At 33.5% G+C, this 17,844-nt stretch overlaps 1 protein-coding gene across 2 annotated transcripts in view; it reads right to left on the minus strand.

Moving 5' to 3' along the window:
- The window catches only part of LOC129232658 (oxysterol-binding protein-related protein 2-like), a 141,793-nt gene extending 128,025 nt beyond the window's left edge, over window positions 1–13,768 (minus strand). The window contains exons 1-2 of one of the 2 annotated variants that reach the window (XM_054866793.1): window positions 13,663–13,768; window positions 4,363–4,448 (exon numbers count right to left, since the gene is read on the minus strand). The gene's annotated coding sequence lies outside the window, so the exon portion shown is untranslated. Of the gene's footprint in view, window positions 1–4,362; window positions 4,449–11,451; window positions 11,524–13,662 lie in introns of those variants that run through there. The other variant, XM_054866801.1, reaches the window with a different exon arrangement.
- Between the last annotated feature and the right edge of the window lie 4,076 nt (window positions 13,769–17,844).

Below are 17,844 nucleotides of genomic sequence, written 5' to 3' on the forward strand. Positions count from 1 at the left end.
TTTCTTTTTTTTTTTAGGCAGCGGCTCCCGGCGCCCGTCCCCACGGGCGCCCCTTCATTTGTCCAGGGGGGGGGGGGGCAATTGCCCCGTTGCCCCCCCCTTGGATCCGCCCCTGGATGCAAAAGGATTGAAATTTCAAACGCAAGATGCAATTTTCTGCGAATTCCGAATAAGCTCAATGTTATTGTTATGGTTTCCAAAATATTTCCTTCGTTAATTATTAAAATCAAACGAAAAATAAGCTAAACTAAAGTAGCATATACTAAAATAACATCTAATTGTGGAAAACATCAACATATTTACAAGATGCAAAAGGATTGAAATTTCAAAAGCGAGAAGCATTTTTCCGCGTCCGAGCCGAGTAAGTTCAATGTTGCCATGGTTTCCAAAATAATTCCTTCATTAATTATTGAAATTAAACGAAAAATAAGCTAAGCTAAGGTAAGCACATGTCAAAATCACTTTGGATTGTAAAAAGAATCAAAATATTAACAAGATGCAAAAGGATTGAAACCTCAAACACGAAAGCAATTTTTCGCGATAAATCATATCGAATATATATGTTCAGAAAATTGCACTAATGAAATATTTTTAAAAGAATTACAAGCACAATCCAAACAATAAATAAATTCAAGCAATAAAGAAACTTTTTATACTTTTTCAAGGTTTTCAAACACTAGAAAATGTGTGTGTGTGACCTTCCCCCCCCCCCCCCCCCCCAAGAACTTTTCAAGGTTTTTCATGGGCGTACGAACTTCGTTTAACACGCGCTGCGGCGGCGTGCTTGGGGCTTGGGAGAACAGTAACTTTTAACGAAATGAAAAACTTTTAAAATCTGATATTTAAGTAAAAACAATACAAAAGCGAACTAATCAGACCATAATGTTAAAAGTCTAAAGCGGACTTTACCATAAAACACGGACTTTGGCGGGAAAAGCGAACCATTTGGGAGCCCTGCACAGTAGGAAAGATAAAATGGCGGCTGCACGTGGATCGCGGAAAAGGCGGTAGCCAAAAGTCGTGGGGAAAAGTAAAAAAAAAAAAAAAGGAATCGGAAACTGAAAATATAGGAAAATATAGGAATTATAGGAACTTTTTCAGAAATATAGGAAAATATAGGAATATAGGAACGCTGCGATGCCTGTGCAAGAAGAACTTGAAAATTCAGACATTTTAGGATCGTTATAGCCGATTTTTTCGTGTTTCTGGATCGTTATAAGCATATGAAATTGTATTAATGATATAGGGCTTCAGTTCGGACCAATTAAAAGGTTCGCTACAACCGAGGGATCGCTATATCCCGGGTTCGCTATAGAGGGGTTCGACTGTATTTTCAAAAAAATAAAATATTTTAAAGTATTAATGCAGATGAACTAAAATTTTACCCTTAGATTTAAAAAAAAAATCTTGGAATTATCTTCTTTTTTTTCCTCTCATTTTTTTTCCTCTCTCTCTCTCTCTCTCAATTTCTTTTTTTTTTCTTTTTTTTTTTTAACGTTTTGTTCAAAATTGTTTTCATTAGTTTACTACTTGTTGAATACAAAGTACTTTCAACTTATTTTAGCATTTCTTCCATGCCACATGTCATGGGTAATGTTAGCACTTTGTTGTAATCATGCAGCAATCTTTTAACATACGCTTTTGGTTTACAATACTTCTTTTTATTTTGTTATTAGTATATAACACAAAACATATTGATCCAAATACGAATTCATTTTTCAGTATAAATATGATTAACTTGTTGCATTGATTGGCATACTATATAATGCATAACAACAAAAAACAACATCCGCCGATCATAGACCGATGTCAATAATCATCAATTTTTTTTCCTTTCATTGATTAAATAATGCTTACATCAAAATTAAAAAATTTAATTTTTAAAAATTCATAGTTTTTTGCACTTTTTATGTTATTTTCAATAGACTAATTACATTGAGATAAACATCCAATTCTGTTTTTGAAAATTTACGTCTACTTGCAAAACAACCAAATATAGCGATTAAGTGAAGAATTTAAGAAAATAAGTAGATTTTTGAATGTGTAACATAAATATAGTTATAAATAATTAATAATTCTTAAAAAACTACAATTAGGACAAAATACTCAGTGTGTTTAGTACATAAGCATCTAAATCAATTAGACTAAAAAAATGTTCTGAAGATAAAATTTTGCATTTTTAAAGAAAATAGTTACAAATTATCTGAAAAAAAAGGAACATTTTGCAGTGTTTTCAGTAGTTTGCATTGCAATAAACATCCAATACCATTTTCGGAAACTTAGGCATTACAAAATCTTGTGTACTTCCATCTTGGGAATGACCAAATATGGCGGTTACGCCAAAAATTAAGAAATAATTTTTGAATTTGTAGCATGAAAACAATTTAAAAATAGTAAATCTTCATGAAACTACGATTCAGTTGAAAAGTTTCTAGCAAATTTGCTTCCAAAGCAATGAGGATAAAATAAGTTTTAAGAACAAAATTTTTCATTTCTCAAGAAAATTTTAAACAATAAAAAAAAATCAATTTGCAGCACATTTTGCGTCATTTTCATTAGTCTGCAGTTAAAGAAAACATCCAATTCTGCTTTGTTTTTGGAAACTCATGTCTACTTCCATCTTGTAAATGACCAAAAATGACGGCTACGTTTCACGGGTAGCTAAAAAGAATTTCCGATCAAAAAAATGATTCCCTCCCATCAACCCTCCCATCCTCAGGCTTGTGCTTCAAAGGCAGTAAATTGTCTTCTCCCCTGTTGAGTTTGTGCATAATTCCTGTTCACCCTAGGAATTTTTTCTTCTTGGGAGCTGTTGAGAACCAAAGATGGTGACTGCGGAAGTTTTCTGAGGTCGCCACTTTTTTATTGCCAGCGTCATTTAGCCTCAAAAATTTTACAATTTTTTTCAGGAAACATCGATAAAGCCGAAGAATAGATCTCATATTACAAAATTACCTGTGGAAAACTGGAAAAAAAAAATTGGGGAGCAAAATTAGAAAATTCCTTGACATTTTTAGTTATGTCATTTTCCCTGGGAATTCCAGGTTTTCCCGGAGTGAACGAACCCTGCTAATAGTGCCAGAAACACAAAAAAAGGGCTGTGTTACTTATATTTGGCGATAGATAAGGCAAAACCCATTTGGCCACTTTTCTATAATTTGGCAGACCTAAGTTTGAAATTAGAAAATTTCGGCCAATAAAACTTGAAGCTAAAGCATTTTTTTTTTTTTTTTAATTTTTACTATTTCCATTTTTTTTACATCTGTTGTGTCACATTTTTTTACGTTTTAATCGCTTTGAAGCTAAAATAGTAGCAGTTTTTTTACAAAATAGTCGTTTTTATCTTGATTTAGGCTAATATAGTCATATTCTGCAACTGTTCAAAAGAGTCGCAATAGTTGCTATTTTAGTTACTAGTGGTAGCATTAAAAAAATGGTTGGTTTGTTTAGTTTTAATGATGCAAGTGCCCTTGAGGGCTATACTGAACCAAACTATCTTTTTTACATAATTATATAAAGTCAGGATATTGTAAAAGTAAATGTGTTTTGAGGAAAAAGGTATAATACTTCAGTAGTTTAAAATAAATAGTAAAAGACATGTAAACATTAAAAGCATTTAAACTAAGTATGAATTCAGAAAAAATGGATAAAACAATAGGTAGACAATAAACCTTGATTAACAAGAAAAGGACAAAAACACATTTTGACGACACAAACACTAAATGGAGGAATTTGTACTCCTTCCTTTTTTTGGAGGTCCTACAGTTTTCTCTTTGACACTACTGAAAAGAGCAGCTTTTTTTACTCCAGGTCTAACTCGACCTATGATCAAAAAACTAAGATTCTATCTCCAAAGGAAAAAAAGTTACAAGCCGTTAAAAATCAATTTCGAATAATCTCACATCCATTAAAACTATTAATGTTTTATTTGGTGTTGCCATAGTTACGTCTTTTCGATTTGCATGTTTCTTCTTCCTTATTCAACCTTTAAGGGTTTCAATTTTAACGGAAAATCTTAGGCCCAACTCAATTCAAGCAGAGCTAAAGAGAAAAATATATTACTAGAGACCACGAATATGAAAGCGACTTTTCAAACGCAAAATTGCAGTTTTGCAAAGCTCAGGAGCCCCTCAGCCCCTATGGCTCTGGTACATGGCAAGTTGGTACAAGTTATTTTGAAACGCGGGGGAGGGTTGCTTTTTGTTCCAAAGGGAGCTAGCTCATAATGAGTTTTTAATCTGTTTCTTTCTAATCGACGATTTAAATCTTTGCAAATCAAATAAAATTGTGAAGCAATCTTTGGGGGTTGGTGAGTGTTAGAGAGCAGGGGACAGAGTCCCCTAGTGATTCGAAAATACTTACAAGAGCCTCAATAACTTGTGTATCACCTTCACGAGCGGCATGTAATAATGCAGAATTTTTCTTCTTTATATCTGCATCTTCAGCAGCTATGCAGTAAATATAAAAAGTCATAAATCATAAAAATATTAATAAGTTAAAGAATATTTTTTAAAGGAGAAGAGGAAACAAAAGAAAATATTAATTTAAAAAATGTACTTTAAAAACTTGCATATTCAGAGATTTTTTGACCTTTTATATAACTATATAGTAATTATCTCTGTAATAAATAATTTACAACACAGAGCAGTTTTGTACTGAAAAAGTTATCTTTTTCTCAAATAAATTCATTCTGTTTTATTACAAAAAAGTATTTTTTCAAATAAATCTGCGCCAACTAATTTTTAATTTTGTTTAGATAAGTTTTAGTAACGCTTCTTTTTTTCTTGCATTAGCAAACAATTTTCAATACAAGTAACTATTTTTGACACTGAAACAATTCATTGATAGAATAACACAAACTAGACAGGGTGTTTTAAAGGAATAAAAATATTTTTGAAAAAAAAAAAAAAAAAACAGAACAGACTTCAAAACTGCATCTGGAAGTTGCTCTAAAAAGTTAAAAATAATTTTATTCTTTGAACACCATTGATTCTACTTTTAACATAATTTTTGAAGTACGTGAAAAAAGATAGAGAAAATGATGAGTAACCATATTTCCTATATATTTTTCAAAATAACCACTTAAAATTAAGAATAAAACATTTATACCATTATACAAATGTGTTGTTGTAAATGTATTGTATATGAGTGCTGTTGAAGAATCTGGGTTCATTGAAATTTATATTTGTAATTGAATTTGAGTTAGTCATTTTAGCTATCCTTTTTCGCAGACTTTAAAAATTATGCTTATAAGCAGTATCAAAGATGTTCAAAAAATAAAATTTTATTTTACTTTTTAGAGCAATTTCCAGCTGCAGTTTTGAAGTCGGTTCTATTTTTTTTTTCAAAAATATTTTTATTTCATTCCCTTTAGAGGAAATATGTTTTTTATAAATAGTATGATGTTATAATTCCGAAAATACACGCCCTACATTAAATAAAAAAAAAAATACTACTGCATCTAAAAATGTTCAAATTATTAATGGTGCTAACTACCTTATATTTCACAGCATTACAACTTGCTTGTGACAAAAATCCCATGTCTTCTCACTTTGGCCCTGTTACCTATTTTATTAGCATGAGATAACAACACCACAACTAGAGCAATGATAGGGAGTGAAATTCATGTTTGCTTCAGATAAGCCTTAATTCAAAATTCTCCTTATGATTACTTGTTAATATTACTGTTGTACAGCAATGAATTTTTTATAACAATTCTGCATTTAATCATTTACAGTGGTTGCCACTTATTTGAATCACGTTTGTTCTAGACAGCTTTGATTCCATAAAGCGGCTGATTCAATTAAGTGTCTAATTCAATAAAACTTAGTTTGTTCAGTTTTTGACAATTTGATTCTATAAAGTGGTTGATTCAATCAACCACTGATTCAATTAAACGGCGTCCACTGTAATAGGGAAATTACATGAACTTTACTGTTTCTTTAAAAATAACATTTTCCCCATTTTTCTAAAGAACAAATATAGTCAATCAAAGGTATGGGATCTAAATTGGAATATCCTCTATGCATTAAAAAAAAAAAGAATCATCAGAATCTGTTCACTAGGTGAACAACTATGAGGGAACGAGAAAAAAAAAAAAAAACATACATGAACTTGAACTTTTTTGAAGTCTGTTAAAATATCAACTTAAAATAAAGTAGTACATCATTGACCACTCCATCGCCACTCTTAGATAGGGGAAAACAACTGTTTGGGTCTTAAAACAACAGTGATGGTTTAAATGACAGTCGGGTCATTCCATGTCAAGTGATCCAAAATTTGGGAAATTTTTTCCCTCACCCTTTTGTATTTCTTTGAAATTTGGCTCATCGATTGTACCCTTTGAGGCAATCAAAAGTCCAAATTTTTAGATTTTTATCTCTATTATTTTTTTATTTATGACACTTTGATTTTTCGAAAAACCCTCTTTTTTTCATAGATGCTTTTGAACATAAAATGGATGATAACTCAGCACCAAATATAGTATGAAAGATTTGGTAAAAAGCATTTTAATGTACATTAGTTGCTGTTTAATGGGATATGCAACATGACTAATTTCAAAAAGTTTTAATTTTAAAAAAATGAAATTTTAATTTTAAATTTCTCAGAAAAGGTATAATGAATTTTTTTTTTTAAATTCTTAAAAATTTGTGTGTATTTTATCTTTATTTGTGCAAAGTTTCAAGTTGGGATCTCAATGGGATCATATTTTTATGAATTTTTAAATAAAATTTGACTTATGAAATAATGACATTTTTCAGATCTTAACTAAATAACGAGGTTCTCTTACTAAGGATGGTCTAGTAAGTAGTAATTGATCATGACTATGTTTGAAATGAGCTGACATGAATTTGTAGATTGGCAAGCCCCCCCCCCCCCCACTACTTTTAATCTTTTTTTTTTTAGCTTATTAAAATTGGTAAATGTTCTTCTTTAAAGCAAGAAAAAGTCCCCCCCCCCCCTCCCGCTTTTATTATTATTTTTTTCAAAACTGTTTTCAAAATGTAAAAAATAAATAAATCAATAAAATAAAACAAAATGAATAGAACACATTAAAAGCTGGTAAATGTTCATCTTTAAAGCAAGACGAAGTACATTATCCCCCCCCCCCCTCCCATCCACACATACGATTAACACTATGCTAGTATCATGCCTCACCTGATGCTTTTTTTTTTTTTTTTCAGACCAAGTGTTTCTTTTTCAATCCGAACTTCACAAAGTGTACTTTATTAATTCACTGTCTGATAAGGAAAGTTATGATTCATTTCACCCCCTACCCTTACACCAACTTTCAATTTTGGAGGGAGGAAAGAAATAGTTTGCCCCAAGATCATAGCAAAATATGAGTGTTTCCCCTGTGTTGTTCCATTCTTTTCACACTAAACTAAAAAGAAATCTAAGTATCAGACCATATGTCTATCCGCATAAAACCAAATGTCTTTATACAACATTTGGAGTGCAGCTGTTTTTTTCTTTTCTTTAATGCTAGTTTTCTTTTTAATTTCAATTGTAAAGGAGAGCTATGCAGCAAGATCTATTTATACATATATTAAAAGAAGTTATAGATCAAATAAATTTTGTTAGTTTGAGCATAACGTTCCATGTTCTTAAGCTTCATTCCAGATTGCCCCCTCTCCCCTACCGTCCCACTTTCCAAAAGAAAAAAAGCTGACAAAAAAAAAATTTGAAATTTGACCTCTTGAATTCAAATTATATTTTTCGCAATCACGAGTATGTGTGTATGTAGGCGTGTGTGTTTATGTGTGTGTGTTTGTGTGTAGGGGGTATGTGTGTGTAGGCATGTGTGTTTATGTCTGTGTGTAGGTATGAGTGTGCGGTTAGTTGTGTGTTTGTGTATAGGGGGAATGTGAATGTGTGTGTGGGCATATGTGTTTTTGTCTGTGTGCAGGCATGAGTGTATGTGTAGGTATCGGTATGTATGCGTGAATGTAGGTGTCTGTATGTATGCGTGTGTGTGTTTGAGTGTGTGTATGTATGCTTGTAAGTGTATGATATGGGCGCAACCTGGAGACGGTTTTCGCTTGAGGAGCAGCATCGTGAGGCAGCCGGTCGACGGTGGTGCTGGCAGAGGGTGCTGGTGGGAAAAATCAAAGGAACGGCAAAAAGTCAAATGAAAGCAATAAGCAATCGTGATTGCTCAATATATATATATATATATATATATATATATATATATATATATATATACAGTCGGACCTCCGTATATCGAAGTAGCAAATTGCCTGAAAAAAATTCGATATAGAAATTTCGATACATAGAAATAATCTGTTTTTATCACAAAAATCTCCTAAAACATTAAAGTTAAAGCTAATTTTCTTGTATGAAACCCATTTTCTAATTTATACGAGCATCGGATTAAACGAAAGTTAAGACTTATCAAAATAACAGAAATTACACTTTTGTGCTTTCATACATCTTCATTCTTCGGCAATTCAACTTGATCCGCAACATTAGGGTATTTTCGTTTTGACAATGTAATCGAGAGAAAATTAAAAAACCAATCTACTTAACCTGAATGATTTTTACTCAAGCTAAAAAGATTAAAAATGATAATCAACAGACAAAAAGGATAACTTGAAACTGATTTTACAGTGTTACTGGTTACAACTAAGATTTGAAATGAACTTGACGGAGTTTAAGAACTTCAGAACGGAACAACAACCTATCTTTACACCCCTCAACCCCAGATTCCTTGAGAGTTTCATAGCAACCTTTAGTGAAGATAATTGTCTCCCCTTATCTTCATTTTTCATGAGACAAACAGTCTAAAGTGGAAAAAAAATCTACGAATGTCTCGAGAAAAATTTCGATATATAGAGATTTTTTCAATATATAGAAACAAATTTTCTATGTAATGAACATGGAAATGTGCCGGGATTTCGATATATAGAAAATTTCGGTATGTGGAAGTTCGATACATGGAGGTCCGACTGTATATATAATAAAAGTGAAAAATATTGAAAAGACTACACTAAAAGCCCATAGATGCGCAACGCAGCAAAACTAAAAAGCCAAGTAAATGTAAAATTAAGCAAACAGAATTTCAAATATTAAACAAATTATAAATAATTAATGATAATAAAAAGGAAAAATACAAACAGCTATTACCCAGTACGAGAACTCCATATTTAACAAGTAAAAATCTGAAAAATGTCATTATTTCATAAGTCAAATTTTATTTAAAAATTCATAAAAATATGATCCAATTGAGATCCCAACTTGAAACTTTGCACAAATAAAGATAAAATACACACAAATTTTTGAGAATTTTTTTTTTAATTATTACACTTTTTCTGACACATTTAAATTTAAAATTTAAATTTCATTTTTTAAAAATTAAAATTTTTTTGAAATTAGTCATGTTGCATATCTCATTAAACAGCAACTAATGTATTTTAAAATGCTTTTTACCAAATCTTTCTATCTATATTTGGTGCTGAGTTATCGTCCATTTCATGTTCAAGTGTCCATGAAAAAAGAGGGTTTTTCGAAAAATCAAAGTGTCATAAATAAAAAAATAATAGAGATAAAAATCTAAAAATTTGGACTTTTGATTACCTCAAAGGGTACAATTGATGAGTCAAATTTCAAAGAAATACAAAAAAGTGAGGGGAAAAACTTTGGATCACTTGACATGGAATGACCCAGTCACGTTTGTCTTAGGACAGAAATCAATATGATTAATGCAGAAATTAAGAAATTTTGCACACAACTAAAGAGATCAAGATGGAGAGAAGTGTGCAAAATTGTGGACTCAAGAACTATAAACACGAAACTTTGGCGACTTGTTTAGAACATCAATAAAGAGCAAGAACCGAGTGAAGAGACTAACTCAGTTGTCGACACTAATGGAAAGATTTTCCCGGGGACCAAAGCTGCAGCAAATGGCCTAGCTGCATACTATCAGGCAACTAGCAAGTTAGTCTTCACTGGAGAAGATAAATAAAGAAGCAAAAAACAAAATACATGGCTGTCAAACCTCTGATGTGGGTGATCAGGGCCTGTCTGGAGACTTCTCACAGCGAGAACTTCTTCTAGTTATAGCCTTTTTGGATTTGACTAAATCTCCTGGCCCCGATGGTGTATTTGGTCGAATGCTTGAAAATCGGGGTCACAGGAGAAAACAGACTTCTAGATATCATTAAACTATCCTGGAAAATCGGCCGCCTTCCAGCAAAATGGAAAAAAGCTACCATTATTCCTATCAAGAAAGCAGGGAAAAAGAGCTGGGCTCCAAAGGACTTTAGACCCATTGCACTAATAAGTACTGCTTGCAAAATAATGGAGAAAATGATTCTAATTAGAATTCAGTACTATTTAGACAACAAGAACTTATTAGCAAGTGAACAATATGGAGTCAAGAGAGGTCATAGAGTACTGTAGATCAAGTTCTTTTCTTCTATCAGAGCATTAGGGATGCCCAAAATCTTATGCCCACCCACCATGCTATGGCTGCTCTTCTGGATCTTATGAAAGCATTTGATAGTCTGGAAGCACAAGCTGCTAATTTAAATTCATGACACTTTCAATATACCTGGTAACTCCTTGGTGTGGATTTCGGGTTTCCTGCATTATAGATCTATTAGAGTGAATTTTAATAACACCCTTTCGAACCCAGTTATGCTTGGTCAAGGAGTCCCTCAGGGCTGTCCTCAGCCCTACGCTCTTTACATTGTTTTTAGCAGGCATTGAGAGGGGCAGACACCCTCAGTCCAGATGACTGTAGGATTGTTCGCAGATGACATTGTTATCTGGTGCACAGGGAGGGCCTTGGATAAGATGAAAAGGAATCGCAACAATGCCTTATCCTCTATTTCAGAATACCTATTGGAGTTTAAACTTTGTTTTAATCCTGAAAATTCCATCGCCACTTTCTTTACCACCAACAAAAGATTAAACAACTATCAACCAAAGCTAAAGATGGACAACAAGAATCTTATGAAAAGCACCCAAAATATCTTGGATATGTCCTAGATCCTGAATGGTCAAGTTACAAGCACATAGAATATGTCTTCTTTAAATGTAGAAAACGTTTAAATATTCTCAAATTTATTGCGGGCAAAGACTGGGTAGCCGATGCTGTTACATTGAGAAACACCTATTTGGCTCTCATTAGACCTATCCTGGAGTATGGCTTACCTGTGTACTGCTGCACATCTAACACCAACCTTGACAAATTGGAAAAGATTCAACTCAGGGCTACGAGAATAACCACTGGACTGAGACGTAGTTCTCCAAAAGAACTAGTCCTCTACGAAGCTTATCTTCAACCTCTCCACACCAGAAGCAGAGTTATCCTCGTCAAATATTTCAACAAACTCTCTAGCTACGAACATTATAATAAAAAATTTTTATACCTTAATAACTGGCACAATACTCAGAGACTGAAGAGAAACAGCGCATTCAGCCATGTTTAACAACTGCATCTACCTTCTGATGTTGAGCCCCACTCCTTAAAATCTTGTCCGTCCTTCTGAGAGACTCTCCAAGAGTCTATTACCACTTAAGCTTGTCTGCTCCGATCACAAAGCAAGATCTCATTCCGGCTCATCTTAGGCTCCTAGCATTGGAAGTTATAAATGAGATCCCCTGTGATGCCATTAAGATTTACACAGATGACTGTGGACTGGACGACCGTGCAAGTAGTGGGGTCCACATTGAAAAACCTGGGCATAACTTTTCCATTAGCTTTCCTAACCCAGATTTCTCCTCTGTCTGTAAAAGTGAACTTACCTCAATCAATCTGGACCTTGAAGCAATCATTGACGAAAGTGATTTTGGGGGACTCTGGATCCTATTGGACAGTCGCAGCTCCCTTCAACATCCATACAATTGGACTCAATTTGGAGACAAAACAAACATCTCCATCCATCTTAACCTATAACTTATATCAAAGCTTCATGATGTTCATTTTCAGTGGATACCATCCAACGTAGAAATATTTGGAAATAAGCAAGCCGATCACTTAGACAAGAAGGGCTGTAGTCTCTTGACACCCTCCTCCTCTGCCCTTACCTACTCAGAGCATCAGTCCAAAATTAATCGTCACATATCAAAGGAGTGGAAGATCCCTCCCTTCTACCACTGGTATGCGGCCAGGGTACCGGGCTCTTCTTTTCACTTCAACTGTAATCGAGGTTCTAAATCAGCAATTTCTAGCTTAGCAAGTGAACATACGAAGAGTCTCTCATTCTTTGAGGGCAGGAAAACTTTTGTGGTCTGGTAAAAGTGCAGGGTTCAGCAGGCCTCAGCCAAAAAAAAAACCTGGACTGCTTGGGTCTTACCAAAGAAGATTTATATGCCTCCCCTCTTCTTGTCCTTGATTTTTTAAGGGTCAATGATTTACTGGATCTTGTAAGACTCCGCCAGATGTCCAGAGGATTAGAAACAACAACAACATAGCAACATTGATGTTTATGTTTTTGAAACATTAATGTTTTTGCCATCTATGTTTGAGGGTCCATGTTTTTTATAACATCAATGTTTTGCATTAGATATTTTTCCAATGTCTAGTGAGATGAGTTTATTTCTCCATTATTCATATAAAAGTAAAATACTTTAATTTCAGTACTACAAATGTTTACTTCACTTTAATTCAATGTTTAATACGAGGGTTATTTTTTTTCTAGGTCCGATTGATCGCGAAATGAAGACCACAAAGACAATGGAAACTCCTTTAATTTGAATATATACATACACCTTCCAACTACTTCTCGACATAGTCGCCGCTTCGATTAAGGCATTTGTCATAGCGTGGTACCAATTTTTCGACACCCTCGTCATAGAGGCAGCTGCCTAAGCTTTCAGTCAATTCTGTATGTTGATCTGCAGCTCTGCGTCGGAGTCAAATGTCTGTCCTCCTAGCCAGCATTCTATGTGAACGAAGAGATGGTAATCAGAAGAAGTGTCAAGTCTGGGCATAATTGAAGATGGTCAAACACTGACCAGCAAAACTGCTGCAGGAGAATTTTGGTTAAAGCAGCACAGTGTGGGCATGCATTGTCATGCAGAAGGACAATGCCTGATGACAACTCTACGTTCTGAGTTTCCCTTTTTTCAGCATTTAGAAATCAAATTACAGCATGCACTTCACACTTGGCGGGAGACGCAACTGTTCAAGGCACTTTTCCTCGTTCACTGCGTGCTCCTAAATAACCACAAAAACCTGATGCACTGCACAATCTTACTTGAGAGACTGCGCAACAAATCTATGCACAGTGCAATCAACATGACTTTCTGGTTTTCACTTGGTGATTGATCGGACCTTGAAAAAAAATGACTCTCGTAATTATTAGTAATTAACCAGATTTTTTTTATCAGAGTAATGAAAGTAAGATTGTCCATTGATATTTTAATAAAATTATACTGTTTATTAATACTAATAAGGTAATATAGAGAGCTCATGCTTTTTTCATGTTACACATCATATTGAATCAAACATTTTTTTTACCCTCGTTTTTCCTAGCATGCCAGAAAGGACCACCCAAGAGTTATTGAAGTCCTGGTAAACCTTGAATTTTACGGTATGCTGGCTAATATAGTATGTTTATTATTTGGATATGTTCAAAAAAAAAAAAATGTCCGCCATTAAATATGTTTATTTCCTTTTAAATTTCCAACAAATAACAAAATCGAAATCACCTTTGAGCAGTTTCTTTATGTCATCGGTTTCAGTAATATCTCTTGCTGTTTGTCCTTCACAGTTTCTGACAAAAACATTTGCATTTTTGGACAGTAATAACAGCACCAAATTCTATAAATAAAAACCAACAAATTTAAATTAATTTTTACTCTTGTTCTTTGGATGATCAATGAAAATATTATTTTTTCTTCATTTTTTAGTAAAAATTAACATATCCGGACAGTTGGGGCATGTTGGTCCACTTTTCTACTTTTCACTTTTTATCTCATCAAAAAATCAAAATAGCAGTTTGATTTTCTGCTATGAATTTTAATAAGCATTTCTCCTCATCCCAGATTTTGTTTTGAAAATGCTTAATTTATTACCTTTATGTGTATGTATATATATATATGTGTGTGGGTAATATATATATATATTTTTTAACAGACCTTTATGAAATGGACTGACATGCCCCAGGCACATTGATCTGCAATACGAAAAAACTTATGTTTGTTTAATGATAAATATCATCCAACAATGGTAAGTCTGCAGTCTGCAACTTCTGTAAAGTTGAAGATTTATGGAAGTTACTGAGCACTGTCAAACTAACAATAAATTTGTTTCTGTAATACGACTTGTTTGGTGTAACTGCATCCTGTGATTTCATTATAGGATTTGTAGGTCTATAGAAGCGATTTGTTGGTCATAAATTTAAATCAAAAATATTAATAGTATTACAGGGTGGCGACAGGAACTGGAAAAAAAAGTTCCCTCACTTTTCCCTGATTCAGTTCACCGAATTTCCTGATTTACGTACCAATGATAATGGTTTCCTTTCTTTGCCCTACCTGAAAAGCATTGCATATTAAATAAAATTCAGTGTTTAAAATGGTTTAAGCTGTTAATTAAAAATATATTTGGAAAAGATGCTCCTTTTTTGGGGGGGGAGTGGAACATTAAATTATCGAGAGTAAATTATCGAGAGAGAAATATTGTAGGAAACCTAAAACAAATACTTTACGTCCAGGAACAAGTTAACATAAAAATTTTAAAGAATTATTAAAAACACTCTTAAAAACATATCTAATCATGATAAAACTAAAAAATTTAAATGGAAATAATCTTGAACTGAATTTTTAAGCAGTATAATTATTGCTGCAAGAATAACAAACAAGTGATAGTTAAAGTATGGAAGTAATGTAGTTTTACCTGCGTAAATACTAGCGCCATGTGCAGGTAAAGGGCAGTACCTACAGAAATTAGTTTTCAAGATATTTGAAGAAATGTATGGTGGATTCAGTACTAACAATAGGAAAATGTTGGAATTCAACGTTTTTTTTTTTTTTTTTTTGCCCTTCTTTTTTAGCAGAAATCAAATAAGCGAGTACGTAAAAAAAACGTAAAAATACAATAGATGACAAAAATGTAAAAGAAAATGAAAAATGTTCAGTTTCTGCTCTTTACTTGCACACGGCAGAATAGACATATTTACGTAAAACAAATTGAAATCTTTCAACAACCAGTCATATTGAGCTAATCTCTAATCAAGAACTTAGGTTTTAATGAGTGAATACAGCATTTTAACTATTAAAAAATAATAAAAATATTTACTTATGTACATAACTCAATTTCAAATGATTTCATTAGTTGTCGAAAAAAAATCTTAGATTACTTTAGTAACAAACAAAATTGAAAAGCAAAAACAATTATTAATTTCAAAATGTATGTATATGGTTTTAAAATAAAAGAGTTTTAAAGGCAGAAAAAAAAAACTCTTCCTGTAATCTGAAGTGACAGCAAATAATAACTTGGCAAAAAAAATATATATATATTATATAGTAGTATATATATTAAATCAAAATTCAATTTTAGCAATTAAATTAAAAATGCAAAGTGATAACTTTGAAGATTTTTTCAGCATTAATTTTAAAAACAAAGATTCTTTCTTGAAATCAAGATAACAGCATGCTAAGACAATGAGTAAAAGCAAGGGAGCAAAGTCATTAATGACAACTTCCTCTTTGCCTGTAGGGTTGTTTATTTTATGTAGCATGAAATGCGTGAAGGAAAATTCAAGTGAGGTAAAATAAACAACTTTACAGACACAAAAGCAATCTTAGGAAGCGCATTCTGAGATTGAATACTTTGACCTTGAGCAGGGCCGGCCATGGGTGCACGTTTGGTGAGGTGTTAAAGACGGAAAATATTTTCAGCCCCCCTCCCCCAAGCATGCGTGCTTAAGGAAAAATTTATGTGTATTTTAAGCTTTTGACCTTTTTAACAACATGAACTCAGTTTAAATTGTAATATTTACGCTTTTTGATATCGTAATTCCAAAAACCTTAAAACCGCCAAATAACAGGGGGTCTGGGAGCACATCCATAGAACTTTTTCAAAATTGAAGTCCAAAAAATGCAATTGTAGGCCATTTTGGTAAAGTGCAGGAAAAGGAGGGGTTCAGGGACTCTTACATCAATTATTTCAAACTAATAGTCCCAAAATTACAACATTGGGCAACCTTCAAAAATATTAAAGAGAGAGGAAGGGCTCTCCCCGAAGTTGAAGCTTTAAAAACGAGATTTTACTTTATCTTTCATAACGTTTATGTTTTTATCGAAGGGATAGAGTTTAGGAACTCTCCTTCGGAAATATTTCAAAATTGAAGTTCCAAAAATGCAATTTTAGACCATGTTGGATAATGTTAGGGGTAAAAGCGTTCGGGGCTCTCCCCCATTAGTTTTTTTGCCAATCGTAAACATTTTTATTGCAGCAAAAAAAAAATCGCTTGGGACATAAGATTTTCACTTATGCAACATAAATCAGTTCTAATCGGAAAGTCTACCCAAGGTAGCGCCGACAAACCAGAAAAGAAGGAAAGGTGGGGGAAGGGTATGGGCGACTAATGATAATGAACTGGCACCATTCACCCACAGTCTTTTTTTGAAAAATAATTCTTTTATAAAATAGCAGGTGGTGAAATTGGCCATAAAAAACCACTTTAAAGAAGTAGATACATTTTTTAAACGAGGTACACTTCCTAATATTCATTAATTTAAAAAAAAGCAATAGGGGAACTGAATCCTTACCCCATGGATGGCCCCTGAACCACATTCCTCTTAAGGCACTCAAATATAGCCTGAAGTGGTGTTTAAAATATTTCAGCACCGAAAAATTTTCGGAAGAGAGTTCTCGAACCCCTTCCACCGAGTTCACCACAAATATCCTAAAATTGAAATTTAAGGCTTCAGTTTCTAATTTTTTTTTATAGAAACAGAACCCCCCTTACCTATATACATGACTTATGACCGCCAAAAAGTTTTAATACTTTAATTGCGGAAACGTTTTGAAAGTAGTTTCCTACTCCCTTCCCCCTTAAGTCATCCAAAGATAGCCCAAAACAGAGCTCTTAAAATTTCAGAAACGGAAGTATTTCGAGCTGGGTGGCGGAATACACCCCCCCCCCCCTCACTTTGTGTTTATAAAAGGCAGGGTGAGTTTGTGTTTAAGATTTATTTTCCTGTTGAAAGAGCAACTCCCCTCATCGCCAAAGACAACCCAAAGTTTTAAGACTTCAATTTCGAAAATGTTCCCGAGAAAGAAAACCGAATTCTTTCCCTAACTTTTAAGACACTCAAAAATAGACAAAATAGCATTTCAATACATCAGCAAGGAAAAATTTTTGGGAGAGAGAGCCCCCCCCCCCCCCCCCCCGAACTCCTTCCCCTAAGTTCACTAAATTTTGCTTAAATTTGCAGTTCCCCTTTTCATCACCGAAGTTTTCAGAATTTAAGTTTTAAAATTTATTGAGAGAAAGCTTCCCAATTCTTTCTTCTTTAAGTCCTTCAAAGATTACCTAAAGCTGAGTTCTGAATTCTTCAGCTTTGGATATTTTTCAGGGAAAGGGGATCCCGAATCCCAAGACGGTCTAAAGTTGCGCTTTTAAGACTCCAGTTTCGGAATTTCGCCTACAGATAGCCCCCCCCCCCCCCTTTGACATTGCCAAAGGCAGCCTCAAAGTTTTAAGACTTCAATTGCGAATACTTTTCGGGAGAGGGTCCCACATTCCCCTTCTCTTAAGAAATTTAAGTATAGCCTCAAATAGTTTTTAATACATCAGCTACAAAACATTTTCAGGTTAGAACACCAAAACCATCTCTCATCAATTCCCCAAAGATCGCCTAAATTAGTGTTTTTAAGACTCC

The sequence above is a fragment of the Uloborus diversus genome, chromosome 1, assembly GCF_026930045.1.
Source record: "Uloborus diversus isolate 005 chromosome 1, Udiv.v.3.1, whole genome shotgun sequence".
Classification (NCBI taxonomy): domain Eukaryota; kingdom Metazoa; phylum Arthropoda; class Arachnida; order Araneae; family Uloboridae; genus Uloborus; species Uloborus diversus.